This window comes from Cebus imitator, unplaced genomic scaffold, assembly GCF_001604975.1.
Source record: "Cebus imitator isolate Cc_AM_T3 unplaced genomic scaffold, Cebus_imitator-1.0 Scaffold291, whole genome shotgun sequence".
Taxonomy (NCBI): Eukaryota; Metazoa; Chordata; class Mammalia; order Primates; family Cebidae; genus Cebus; species Cebus imitator.
The window spans coordinates 3133230-3145659 of NW_016107606.1; the positions used below are offsets into that span (position 1 = coordinate 3133230).

The 12430-nt window shown below is 42.2% G+C and overlaps 1 long non-coding RNA gene across 1 annotated transcript in view; it reads left to right on the plus strand.

Moving 5' to 3' along the window:
* Positions 1-12430, plus strand: part of LOC108285117 — a 237462-nt gene that overhangs the window by 195384 nt on the left and 29648 nt on the right. The window contains exons 13-14 of the long non-coding RNA XR_005195984.1: positions 2339-2454; positions 2847-3025. This is a non-coding gene — a long non-coding RNA (uncharacterized LOC108285117). The remainder of the gene's footprint in view (positions 1-2338; positions 2455-2846; positions 3026-12430) is intronic.

Consider the following 12430-nt stretch of genomic DNA (forward strand, 5'->3'; position numbering starts at 1 on the left):
AGGACATGGGAGATTGTGCCTGTGTGTTGTATGTGCTATGGGGGAGAGGACAGCATGATATGGGGCACATTGCTGGGGCACTGAACCGTCGACATCAGAGAAGGCGTCTTAAAGTGATGTTTAATCTGAATTATCCAGAGGGTGACAGGAGTTTGTTTAGCAAACTGACTTAGGGTGAGTCGGGGGAAACGGTGAGTAGGAGAAATGCTCTACTTAGTGGACCCAGTCTGTACCTAACAAAACTCCCATGGCAAGTTTAAACAGTGAAACTGGCATGAAAGACATATGTATATATTAGTGTTCTGTGTGTGATTCTCTTTGAAAAAGGGTTCTGCTGTTGAAATAAAACTTGAAAATCATTAGTGGTTTCCCAAAGGAAATTTTTGAGGCTACTGCCATGTTTATAATTCTTAAATTCTACTGCTTACAGAAGTCTTTCTCTCAAAAGTACTTGCATTTTCATGGGGACTTTTGGCAGACAAATTTCTTTTAAATCTGAGGTACACATTGCTATTGGCAGATGGTATTCACTGAAATTATTTTGGTGACAAATGACAGAAACCTCATTTCAAGATGATTTTAGCAAAATAAGAAATTAATTATCTTACATGACAAAACAATTCAGAGAATGTTTGATCCAGAGACTCCAAATCTAGTCTCTCTCCATTTCCGTCGTCTGGCCTTTGTCCTCAATCTCAGCATAGCAGCAGGAGGGCTGCTGACGTTTCCATGTCTGCATCTTTCATGTCCAAGCCTAGTGGAAAAGTGGGTTGCCTTCCTGAAGCTACCACATAAATCCCTGTATTCACTCTGATTGTACCATCTTATCTCATGTGGCCATCTCCAAACCAACCACCGTAGCCAAGAAGATAAAACTACAAAGATTGGATAGGCTTGAATCACATAATCCAAGCCAGGAGCAGGAAGTAAAGTCCCACACAAACCACTTGACTGAGAATGATTTCCTAAAAAATCCTGGGGCTATAAGCAGAAGACTAGGGAGGGAGGCAGAGGGGGAAGGAGAGGGAGAGAGGTAGGGAGAGAGAGTCAAGGAAGAAGGGAAAAAACAGAAGTATCACAGAAAAAGGGAATGGAAAAAATCAGGAAAAAATGTCCTATTTCCTTTTAATAAATGTAAAAAATGAATCTATGCTATAAAGAATTTTTGGTTGTCAGAAATGGAAGGGCAAGTAGAGAGAAAAGAGGAAGAGTTGTGAATTAATACAACTAGATATGGGTATTCCTTAGTCTGTCGTTTATCAGTCTCTAGGTAGGAGAGGAATTTAAAGGTCATCAATTCCAAGTGGTCATTGGATGCTTGAAACTCCTTCAGCCACACAGCCAGCATACAATTAACTTATGTCCTTGAATACCTTCCCAGTGACAGGAAGCTCATGCCTCCGGTAGCTAATTACTTCTTTGCTGAGTGTCTCCCATTGTTGGCTTATTAGTTCTCATAATGATCTGAAGTCTTCTTGTAACTTTGCTGGCTTCAGTTCTCTCTTATCCAAGAAGGGAAAGTTTAATTCAGTGGGGGTAAACTGGTAGACTATGGCCAAATCTGGATCTAGACAAGATCATTGCCCAGCACAATATAGTGAATGTGGTTGACTGTGGGTGCTTTAGTGGGCAGGCACAGCCCTTTTCCTATAGCCCACAACTCCCTGCTGTTCACACCCTGGGAACTTCATATGTTTATGTGACCTGCCTGGACTGGGAAGGAATGTGATTTCACAAATCCTGGTCTAATTCTTCTTTCACATAGTAGTTGGCCAGGCACTTGAAGACTGCTATGTCATAGATTAAAAAAAGAAAGACAGCAAAAAAGAGAAGAAAATCTGGAAATAATACAGCCTGGTGAATTCTTCCTTAAAGCATCACCTTGAGGGTAATGTATACTTTCTCCAGTGATACTGCTTTGGCTCAAAAGGATTTTCAAACTTCTCTTGGAATTTTTTTCAGAGCCTGAAGCATGTTCTTTGAATATCCTTAATGGTGGTGAATGCTCATTCTTTGGGGGTGGTTTTGATTTTGGGAAGAAGCTGGAAGTCATTGAGAGCTGAGTGTTGACCAACAGGGTAGCTGGTGCATCTGCCTCATCTTGCTTCTCTGTGTCCAAAGCAAAGTGCAATGATGTGCTTATGAGTCTGAGATCCTTGCAGGTTCCTTTTAATTCATTCATTCATTTATTGTTTTATTTAATTTCATTAACTTAATTACCAACACATTCACCTTTCACATTTCAAAGGGCACAACAAATATATAATAAAAAGTTGTTTTGCCTTCCTTTCCCCCAGGCATCTGGTTTACCTTCCATGTTTTGTGTGTATCCTTCCAGAAAGAGCCTACACATATCCCTTAATTGACTTGAAGAAGGCCAAGAGAGGTATTTCTAAGTAACTGAAGTAATGCTTGAATGTTGGCCGAAGAGCACTGCAGTGCACGTAAGCTCTGGTAGGTTTATGCAGAATGCAGGTGTCAATACTTTATGCTTAGGACCCTGAGAAGTCTCTATAATAGGAAGCAGTTTCCTAGCTCAGATACCTGAGCTGTGTGAGATCAGGTGGGTTACTTTTTCTCTTGAGCTTTGGTTTTCTCGTCTGTAAAATGGGGATAATGTCAACAACCTCCTTCACAGGTTATCATGAGGATTAAGTGCATTGATGTATAAAAATGTCCTAAAGAGGGTGTGATGGTTTATTTTGTATGTCAACTTAGTTCAGCCTTGGTACCCAGTGGTTTAGTTAAACACTAGTCTAGATGTTGCTGTGAAGGTATTTTGTAGATGTGATTAACATCTGCAGTCAGTTAACTTTAAGTAAAGCAGATTACCCTCCATTTTGTAGGTGAACCCCATCTAATCAGTTGCAAGCTTAGAGCCAAAACTGAAGTTTTCTAGAGAAGAAATTCAGCGTCAAGACTGTAGCCTAGAAGTCCTGCCCAAGTTTCCAACCTGCTGGCCTGCCCTATGGATTTCAGATTCAAGACTGCAACATCAACTTTTACTTGAAATTCCAGCCTACAGGTTTGGGACTTACCAGCTGCCACAATTGTGTCAGCCAGTTTCTGAAAATAAATTCTCTCTCTCTCTCTCTCTCTCTATCTCTCTCTATGTGTGTGTGTGTGTGTGTGTGTGTGTGTGTGTATATATATATATGTATACACACACATATATTCTACTGTATTCTATTGATTCTTTTCTCTGGAGAACTCTGACTGATACAGAGGGAGAAAACTGCATTAAATAAACCTAGGTTTTAGTCCTGGCTCTTTCTCCAACTGGCTAAGAGGCTAAGCAGCCCTAGGAAAGACCCCTGATACTAATGAGCTTCTAGCATCATCTCCTGCCTAATGCCTCTCAACATTGCTGGGAAGGTGACCATCAGGAAAATGGTTTGTCACGCATCCTATATGTGCAGGTTATAATTATTTTGAGTCTGTCCTTTTGAATGCACACATATCCTTCAAGTTGTGCTTTGGTGGCTCCCAGACCTATAACCTCTTCAGAGATGTTTCCTTTCCAGGCATTGATTCTTAACTCTGTCTTTGTCAAGCTAATAGTCAGGGGATGAAATCCAATCTAGCCTCAGGTACTTGTCAAGGGGGATAGAGGGCTCCACCCAAGGCTCTGCACCCACTGGCAAGGGGAAGCAAAGTTAGGAGGGTGGGGGAAAGTGAAGAGAGGAACTTATGGAGGTGAGAGTGGGGGTGGGGGAGGGGAGGGGAATGAGAGAGGAAGGAAGACCTGTGTTAAGATGGGTCCCCAGGGGTCCAGGGCTGATTTGCCGGGGTAGCTGGGTCAGCTCTGCAGATTGCAGGCTGATTGCTGCAGATTAGCTGGGACCTAAAAGGGGCCTTGTCAGAGCCCATGAATCCAGTGCTGAATATTCTGCTATTTCTCTTTTCTCAGGCATAGAGCCAGTCACATCAGAGAGGGCTGGGGGGTGGTAGGGAGAAGCACTACGAATAACCTGCCTCCTTTGCCATCACAGTGCATCAAAACACCATTCAGTCCCATCTCCAATTGTTTTCTCCTTTGCAAGGGATTCAACAGCTGGCACTTGAAAGGGAAGAAACTTTCTGTGGTGTCTAAGAGGCCCCATGTTGCTTCCCACCCCACCCTGGTGTTCTTTATTTCATCACTCAAATCTTTTCTTTCATGCCACTTATCACAAGCTGAAATTATTCGATAAAAAATTATTTACCAAAAACTGCTCTCTCCACCAGAATGTACCACTTTATCTTATTTGCTTCTCCCTGTAGTGCAAGTTCCCAGCAGAGTGGTACATAGTAATGCCCCTAAAAATGTTTCTTAAAGAATGGATGAATACCATTTACTAAGGGGCCTGTGTGCCAGGCAAGGAGTTCAGAGCTGTACAGGCATTTCTCATCTGCTTTTAATGATAGCTCTGTGAAGAAGGTATGAGCATCTTTATTTTACTGATAAAAAAAACTAAAGTACAGAAAGATCAAGTAACAAGTCCATGGCCGCACAGTCAGACCTGGGATTCTAATCGAGGTTTCACTGACTCCAAAGTATATGATTTTAATTACTGTACCAGGGATAAAATATGCATTTTCTGCAGTGCTGGCATCAGTTGATTGGCAGTTGCTACAAGGAGTCCATAGCTGAGAATTGTCCAACTTGGTGGAGAAGAGTGCAGAGATCAATTAGTGATGTCTGCAAGAGGTGAAGTAGAATGTCTAGCAGCACATGTACCATCTAGTTTTCATTTTAACACCTATTGCCTCCTAAAGATGTGCACTGGAGGCAAAGAAAAAGAAGAGAGAAACTAGGAGACAGAAACACTTGGACTTCTTTTCTGGCCCTGGTTTTCACCCCTTCTTGCTGAACTCTTCTCTGAAATGAGAACACATCTATCTATATGCTTGTTTGGAGGACAGAACGCAATCAGAAGTAGGAAAAAGTTTTGAAAAGTCTTGGAAGTAAAGGGTGTGATATTGCTTCTTAAGCTGACTTCATGATGCTTGAGGGACTTTGGGTCACCTGACATTTCTGTGGGACTCCAACACTTCTGGCAAAGGTCCTATTGCTATGTCCCAAAAGCCTTTCAAAGAAAGCAGGGAAAGGGAATGAGGGGAGGTGACAGCCAAGCTGCAGAGCTGGACTTTGGGGATGGGAGCCTGCTACACTTAAACTTTTGCAATCTTTTGGCCATGCGGTCATCATGATGTATTGGGAGTAGGACAGTAGATTGGTTGAGTGGGGCTTATTGAGTTTAAGTCTCAATATTACTGCTTACTGTGTAATCTTGGATAAGTGATTTAACCTATTTGAGCCTTGATTGCTCACGTGAAATAGCATCTATCCAAGGGCCTGGTGTGAGAATTAGATGAGACAGTTTGAGGCCAGATTTGGGGCTCATGCCTGTAATCACAGCACTTTGGGAGGGCAAGGCGGGTGGATCACTTCAGGCCAAAAGTTTGAGAGCAGCTTGGCCAACATGGTGAAGTCCTGTCTCTACTAAAAATACAAAAATTAGCCAGAGGTGGTAGTGTGCGCCTGTAATTCCAGCTACTTGGGAAGCTGAGGCAGGAGAATCACTTGAACCCGGGAGGTGGAGGTTGCAGTGAGCAGAGATCACACCACTGCATTCCAGCCTGGGAGACTGAGTGAGACTCTGTCTCAGAATAATAATAATAAATTAAATTAAATTAAATAAATAAGACAGTTTGTAGAAGAAAACAATATGGCCCCAGCACACAAGCATGAAATGCATGTAAGTTACTGTCGTGAGGAATCTGTATGCACAAGTGGAAAACGGAAAATGAGAGTAATGATCTGAATCTATGTATGTTGTTTCAAGCTAGATAATTGGTGGTATTTTGGATTTTGTTTGTTTTCCTAGTTTTTTGCTTGCATCTGGATGTTCTGAATACCCACACTTAGTATTTTTCTCAGAAAGGAGAAAGGCAAGTTTGCTCAAAACTGTTCATCTCCTTGAAATATCCAGTGTATAGTTCTTGCTGCTGTTAGGCCTCTCTCTAATTGAATAAGGGGAAACATCACCCTCTCACTGGGTGTTGAAAAACTGGGTTTGGGGAATATAAAATTGGACATTGCCCCACTTGCCCATCATGAAACACACTGGCCCAGGACAGCCTTCCTTCTCTTCATCTTCTGTAAGAAATTGCTTAGGCCATGGCTGTGTATGGTGATAACTACCATTTATTATGGGGCAGTAATATTGTGCTAGGAACTTCATGCTCCTGACAGCCCTATGAGGTATCCGCGATTGCCACTCTTGCTTTGCAGATAATGAGATTACCTCAGCCTGTTATGTTTAACTCACCTGTCTAAAGTTATACAGTCAGGAAGTAGCAGAGCTGGGATTCAAACCCAGGTCAGTCAGGCCTCAACATCCCCATGCTAATGACTTAGTTTGACTATCTAATGAGAACTCTTAGTGAAGAATCTGTTTGGCAGAAGGGATGAAATGTCAGATTTATAAATGAGGGGCTGTGAGAGATGGTAGAGGGGGTTCACAGCCATGGTTCTCCTGCCCAGCTGCCCAGTTGAATCCCCTGAGGAGCACTGATGAAATAGAGATGCCTGTCCCCACCCCCAAAGCTGTTGATGCACTTGATCTAAGATGGAGCCAGAGCTTTCCAGGTGATTCTGATGGGCTTCTAGGCTTGAGAACCACTGGGGCAGAGAAAGAAGGTTTGGGGAGACATTTAGCAAATTCCTTGTGGTTAGGAACTTTTCCATTCCCTCTAAGAAGTGGCTGACTCACATTGTAGGTGGTGTACCTTTATCTCAGTATCTCCATTTTCAGGATGTGGGCAATGGAGCTTGACAGCATTGCAGGCTGCTGGGTGGATAGACAGCTCATAATGTGCCATTTAAATGGGAAGCATTGGGATGAAGTGTTCCTGGCGCTTGAAGTGACCCCATTTTAGTTTCAGTATAGGGGTGCCCGGGCCACATCCTAAGCAACTTAGAATCATCTGGACCCACTGACAGCAAGTGGTTAATCCTATAAGGCCAGGGTGTGAGGGATCTGCTCACATAGCTGGGGGTAACTGGGGAACTCTCACTGTCCCATCCTTTGGTTGAGGAACAGTGTGAGCCGACATATAACTAGAACCATTAACTAGCTTTGGATGTGGAGAATGAGATTTGTGGCCCCTGCTCACTAAGGAAATATGAAATGGTAAACACACTTCCAGTTATGGATGGGGCTAAACACACCATTCAACTGAATGCTAATGGCTGCCTCCTGCTCCCTTCGAACATTTTACCATGGCAACCAGCAGGTGCCCTTTTCTTGCCTTCTCTTTCAGCTTCCCATAATTCTATTCTGCCGTGGTTCTTTGGATGATAATGGGCACATGCCTGAAATAGTAGTTAGGAAGAGAATAAGAATTTAACAACAATACCAACAAAAGCAAATGAGGCTGGAGTAGGTTTCCAGCTCATATTATTTGCTTGTAGACTGTAGCAATCTCAGGTATTGAGAACAGGTCAAAACAGACTGAGATGAACATCTTTAATTGATGTGAGTGTCTTAAATATACTTGATGCCTTTAACATGCAGGCATCAAGCCCGACTTCTGAAGCCCAGTCACTAAGTTGTGGGAGCAGCATAACTTAGGGTTTAACAACAGGAAGACAGGAGTTTGACATACTTAAGTATAAATCTTTCCCTACTGCCTAGAGGCTGTGTGGCCTTGGATAAATAACCTTCTCTTTCTGTGCCTAAGTTTTCCCATCTGTAAATCATGGCTAATAATAAAAAAAACCTTTCTTCATAGGGCTATTGCGGGGTTGGAGTGGTTAAAGACAAATGGGCTTAAAGCTCTCAGTATAGTGCCTGCCACAAAGTAGATTCTGGATAATCAATAAGTATTCTGATGATGATGATATGATTAACAACTTGCTGGGCAACGTTAGGCCTGTAACAACCCTGAACTTCAAATTTTTCATCTGCAAAAGGCAAGCTAATCATAGTACTTGAGTCATTTGCTTAAGCCTCTAGATAAGAATTAAATGATGAAAAGTACTTGGCACAGGGCTTGGCACATAATAAGAGCTCAAGGAGGACTTGCTGAATGAATGGGAAAAAATAAATGAATGCTATGTCAGCTGGAGAAACTCAGTCATCAGACACAAAGCCTTTAATATGAGACACAGAGGAAAAAAAATACAAACAGCCCTGGACTCTTTGTCAGTTACATTTTTTAGCAGCCGAAGACCTTCTGTGGCTTCCTTTCTCCTTGTTGTGTCCGTTCCTCCTGGCCCTTATCAAGACTGTGTGCTTGAAAGAAGAAAACACGATGCTGACATACATAAATGAAACCCCAGTGTCACAAGGGGTGTCTAGCAAGGCCTCAGACAGGAAGGGCCATAAATAACCAAGCAGTCTATGCACCAGGCTCAGCCCAGAAAGCCTGTCAGGAGGAATTCTTCAGTTTCTGCTCTGGCCCCTCAAGTGGCCAGTGTCCTCACCTTACGCCCCACACCCTCCTTCACCATCTAGTGCCCCTCCTAAGTGTGTTCCCGAGGGCAGTGATTCATATTCTGAAACTGCCTCTCCCTTCTCTGCCAACCTCCAGCCTTCCCTGGGAGAAAATGATCTGGTAAGCCAGTCACTGAAATAATTGCTTAGTCAGCCACTCTCACAGGGGTAATTGAAATGTCTTTTAAATAGCATTTATGGTTTTAATTTCTAATTATAAAAGTGATACATGCTTATTTTAGAAAACTTTGGGGAAATAATATGGGGAAAGTATCCAAGCATGTGGAAGCAAATAAGAATCCTGAGGCCCAGGTCACAGCCCAGGTCAATTGGATCAGAATTTCTAGGGGTGGTGTCCTTAAAGCAGGATTGTTTTATTAAGCTCCCCAGGTGATTCTGTTGCAGAAAAGGTTGAAACATCAACTTAGAGATACCTGCCAATAATACTTTGAAGTATTTGCCTTTTATATTGACATTCAGATTGTACTGTGCATGCTATTCAAAACCTGAGTTTTTTGGCCTGATGATATATTATGAAATATTAAATATTATTAAATATTCTTTTAATTATGGGCATGTAATGTTTCATCTTATGGATGCACATAATTAGTTTGGCTAACAATCCATTATTAGACATATTCATAAATTTTGCCAATTAAAATAATACTGAGATGTATTTCTACTTCTCTGATCACTTACTTAGCTGACACTTACATAGCATTTAAGCATATGCTGAACATCATTCTAAGGCATTCCATATATTTCATTTAATCCTCACAGCCAGCCTATGATATTATCCCATTTTAGAGATGAGGAAACTGAGGTTCAGAGAGCCTAAATCACATGGCTGGTAAATGGTGGAGCCAGTTCATGCTCTGGAATTTAAATTGTTGGGTTGAAAAAAAAAAAAGAACATTTTTTAACGCTTTTGAAGCACACTGCCAAATGACCTGCCAGAAGGGTTGTAATGATTCACTTCTTCACCAGCATCCTGTGGAAGACAGCGCAGGGATCTCTGAATCTGAAAATAATTCTATAAACTGGTGGAATCCATTCATTTAAAAAACCCTCCTTATTGCAGGTCTACTATGTATGCAAAGAGTTTTTTGGAGTAGAGACCATTAAAAAATGGTATCTAATAGCTGTATAGCATGGCTTTACACTTTGTAAGTGATGTTCCAAGCATAAGACGGCATATTGCTTTTGTGGAGGGAGGGAAGTGCGACTGCCCAGAAACCTTCAGTTTGTGCCGCCCGATGGCCTTCCCTGTGAGATACCTCTAGGACTCTTCCTGAGCACTGGTCCCTCTCTAATTTTCTTTTTCTTCCCACCCCTCTTTTGGGGAAAATGCTTTTGGTAAGACAGAGAAAAGAAACAAACACTTCCAAATGTAGTTGTGAATGGAAAAGGTGCTGTGAGAGAAGAGACGACATTGTTAGGGAAAAATTTGCTGAGCTTTTGATGTTTTACCAAAGGGCCCAAAGCCCCCTTCCCTGAAGGAATCTGACTCAATTGTCTTCAGCTCCTCAAGGGAGTCAGTGGAGCTGGTTTTCTGGGAGCCCTGGAGGGAGGGCAGAGGAGCCTAAAAGGGCAACAGGACAATGGAATCCCAAGAAAGGGAGGAAAAGCTAGGCAAGAGAGAAAAGACATCTGGAAGGCCACTGAGGGGGGCTCCAGGTGGGCTGATGTGTCTCAGTGAGAATCATGCAAAACTCTGTGTACCACCCTTTGGTTTCTGTGTGTATCTGTCAAGTGTAGTAGTTAGCTTGGTCATTACTATTTCTCTTTGGGAAGAGGATTGTGCCTCCCCTGCCATCCCCTCTCCCGCCACAGATACGTACACTGACATCATCAACCTTTCTGAGGGATTTCTTATTTGTAGCAGGAAAGCAAAAGAATTTCCCATGACCATGAGTTTCTTGAGGATGGAGCTCCATGCGTTTTCAAAAAAATTATATTCATTCTCAGTGGCTCCGGCACATCAAAATTTTAATTTCCATTCACAGGGCAACCTACTGAGGTTTGATTGAGGCTTCAGTGGGACTTACATTAGTGAACTCTATGTTGGCTGCCAGCCAGATAAACCCAATTCAAACTTTCTTAAATGCAAAAAAAGAGTACTATTCACCCATAAAAAAGAATGAGATCCTGTCATTTCCAACAACACGGATGAAACTAGAGGTCATTTTGTTAAGTGAAACAAGCCAGATACAGAAAGACAAAAAGCACATGTTCTCACTTATCTATGGGAGCTAAAAATGAAAACAATTGAACTCTTGATTATGGCCCAAAAAAGGGAAAAGTCCAGGATGGGGATCAGGTTTGGCTAGATTCAGAGTTTTGAAGGATGTTATTTTTTTTTCTCTCTCCATCTTTCTTTGGACTGGCCTCATTTTTTCCTACTTGTGAATGGGCTTCCTTCACATGTCCAGAGGAGATCCTTCCTTCGGATTTTACGTATGGATGCTGAGAGGGAGAATCCTCTTTGCCCAGGTCATTGCTAATCTGGGTTGCTCATGAATGGGGGCTGTGTACTCCATTCTTTTGAGTGACCCCAGCTTCACAATCTAGTGGAGACAGAAGACTGCTGTTCCTTCTGGTGCCCATACATCAATCCCAGAGAGAGAATTGGCTGGCTTGGTTTGAGTCACATCAGGTCAACTTACTGTTTCCAGTGGAGTGAAGAATCACAAGTGGCCAGACCATTTATATGACAACCCATGTGGTCAGGAGGGGCATCTGTTGCCCAAAGAAAAGGGTGGACAAATAGTGTCTTAGGAAAGACATAACTCCCTGAGAGCCCTGTAGTGGCCCAGACTCATGTTTTCCCAGTCCAGAGTCTCAGCTGATCCGGTTAATTTGAATTTTTATTTCTGTCTTTAATGGGATGTTCTTTCTTGCACTTTTCTATCTACAAAATAAGATAAGCACTCATTTTTATTTAAGTCTGATATTTTTAACCTTTCTTCTTGATTCATTGCTTCCCTGTAATTTGAAAACATGCAGGTATCATTATATTTACTGCTATTCTTAAATGAGTAGGTGTACTGTGGAAGCCTCCATTTATCGACCAATTGCTTGCTGTAAACCACTTTAAATATCAAGTCTGGATACGGTCATCTCTGCAGCAGCCTCTTGCAGGCCACTGATGACCCTTGGGTGCTGAATCCATCGCCCTTTCTTGGCTGCCATTACCCTGGCTGCTGCAGCAGTCCGTGATGGGCAATCTTACTTTCCAGCACCATCTCCATTTTGGGAATAAAATATGTTCTCATAAAGGACCCAGAAAAACTATTTTCCTTCTTGGCACTTCTGCCCTTTTGGGCTGTCTGGTTTTGTTCTCTGTCTATAAATAGAGGAGGGACTCATTGTTCACCTCTCCACCTTTCAGCAGGGCTGCATTTTGCCTTTGGAAAGACTGAACTTGTAGAAAGAGCATGAGCTTTGGAATCAGGCGAACTTGGATTCACATCCCAGCTCCACGCTTACTAGCCATGGGACCATCAGTGAGGCTATTTGTTTTTTTTTTTAGGGTTGTTTTTTTTTTTTTTTTCGCTTGTTTTTTTTTTTTTATTTTAATACCCCCAAGGAGTTTAAAAACCTCAAGTAAGTATTATTGGAATTTCCTTGAGCATGAGTTCTTGCTCTTGTAAATGGAGGGAAACAATAGTGCCTGCCTCACAGGACAGCAACAGAGTTTCATAACAAGGTACTGCACCCAATAAATGTTCAACACATGTGAGTTCTCTTCCTTCCTCAAAGATATTTGGTTTGTCCTCTGTCACTGTATTCGTTCTGTGCCGACCCACCCCTTCCGTATATCTTATGGAAATTGCCACTCATTAAATAGTATAAAGCATATCAACGTCTTCTGTATTCTAATAAAGCTGGCAATTAGAAACAATCCTAAAACTACTCTTTGGTAAAGGCCTTTTCTACCTTTTCTT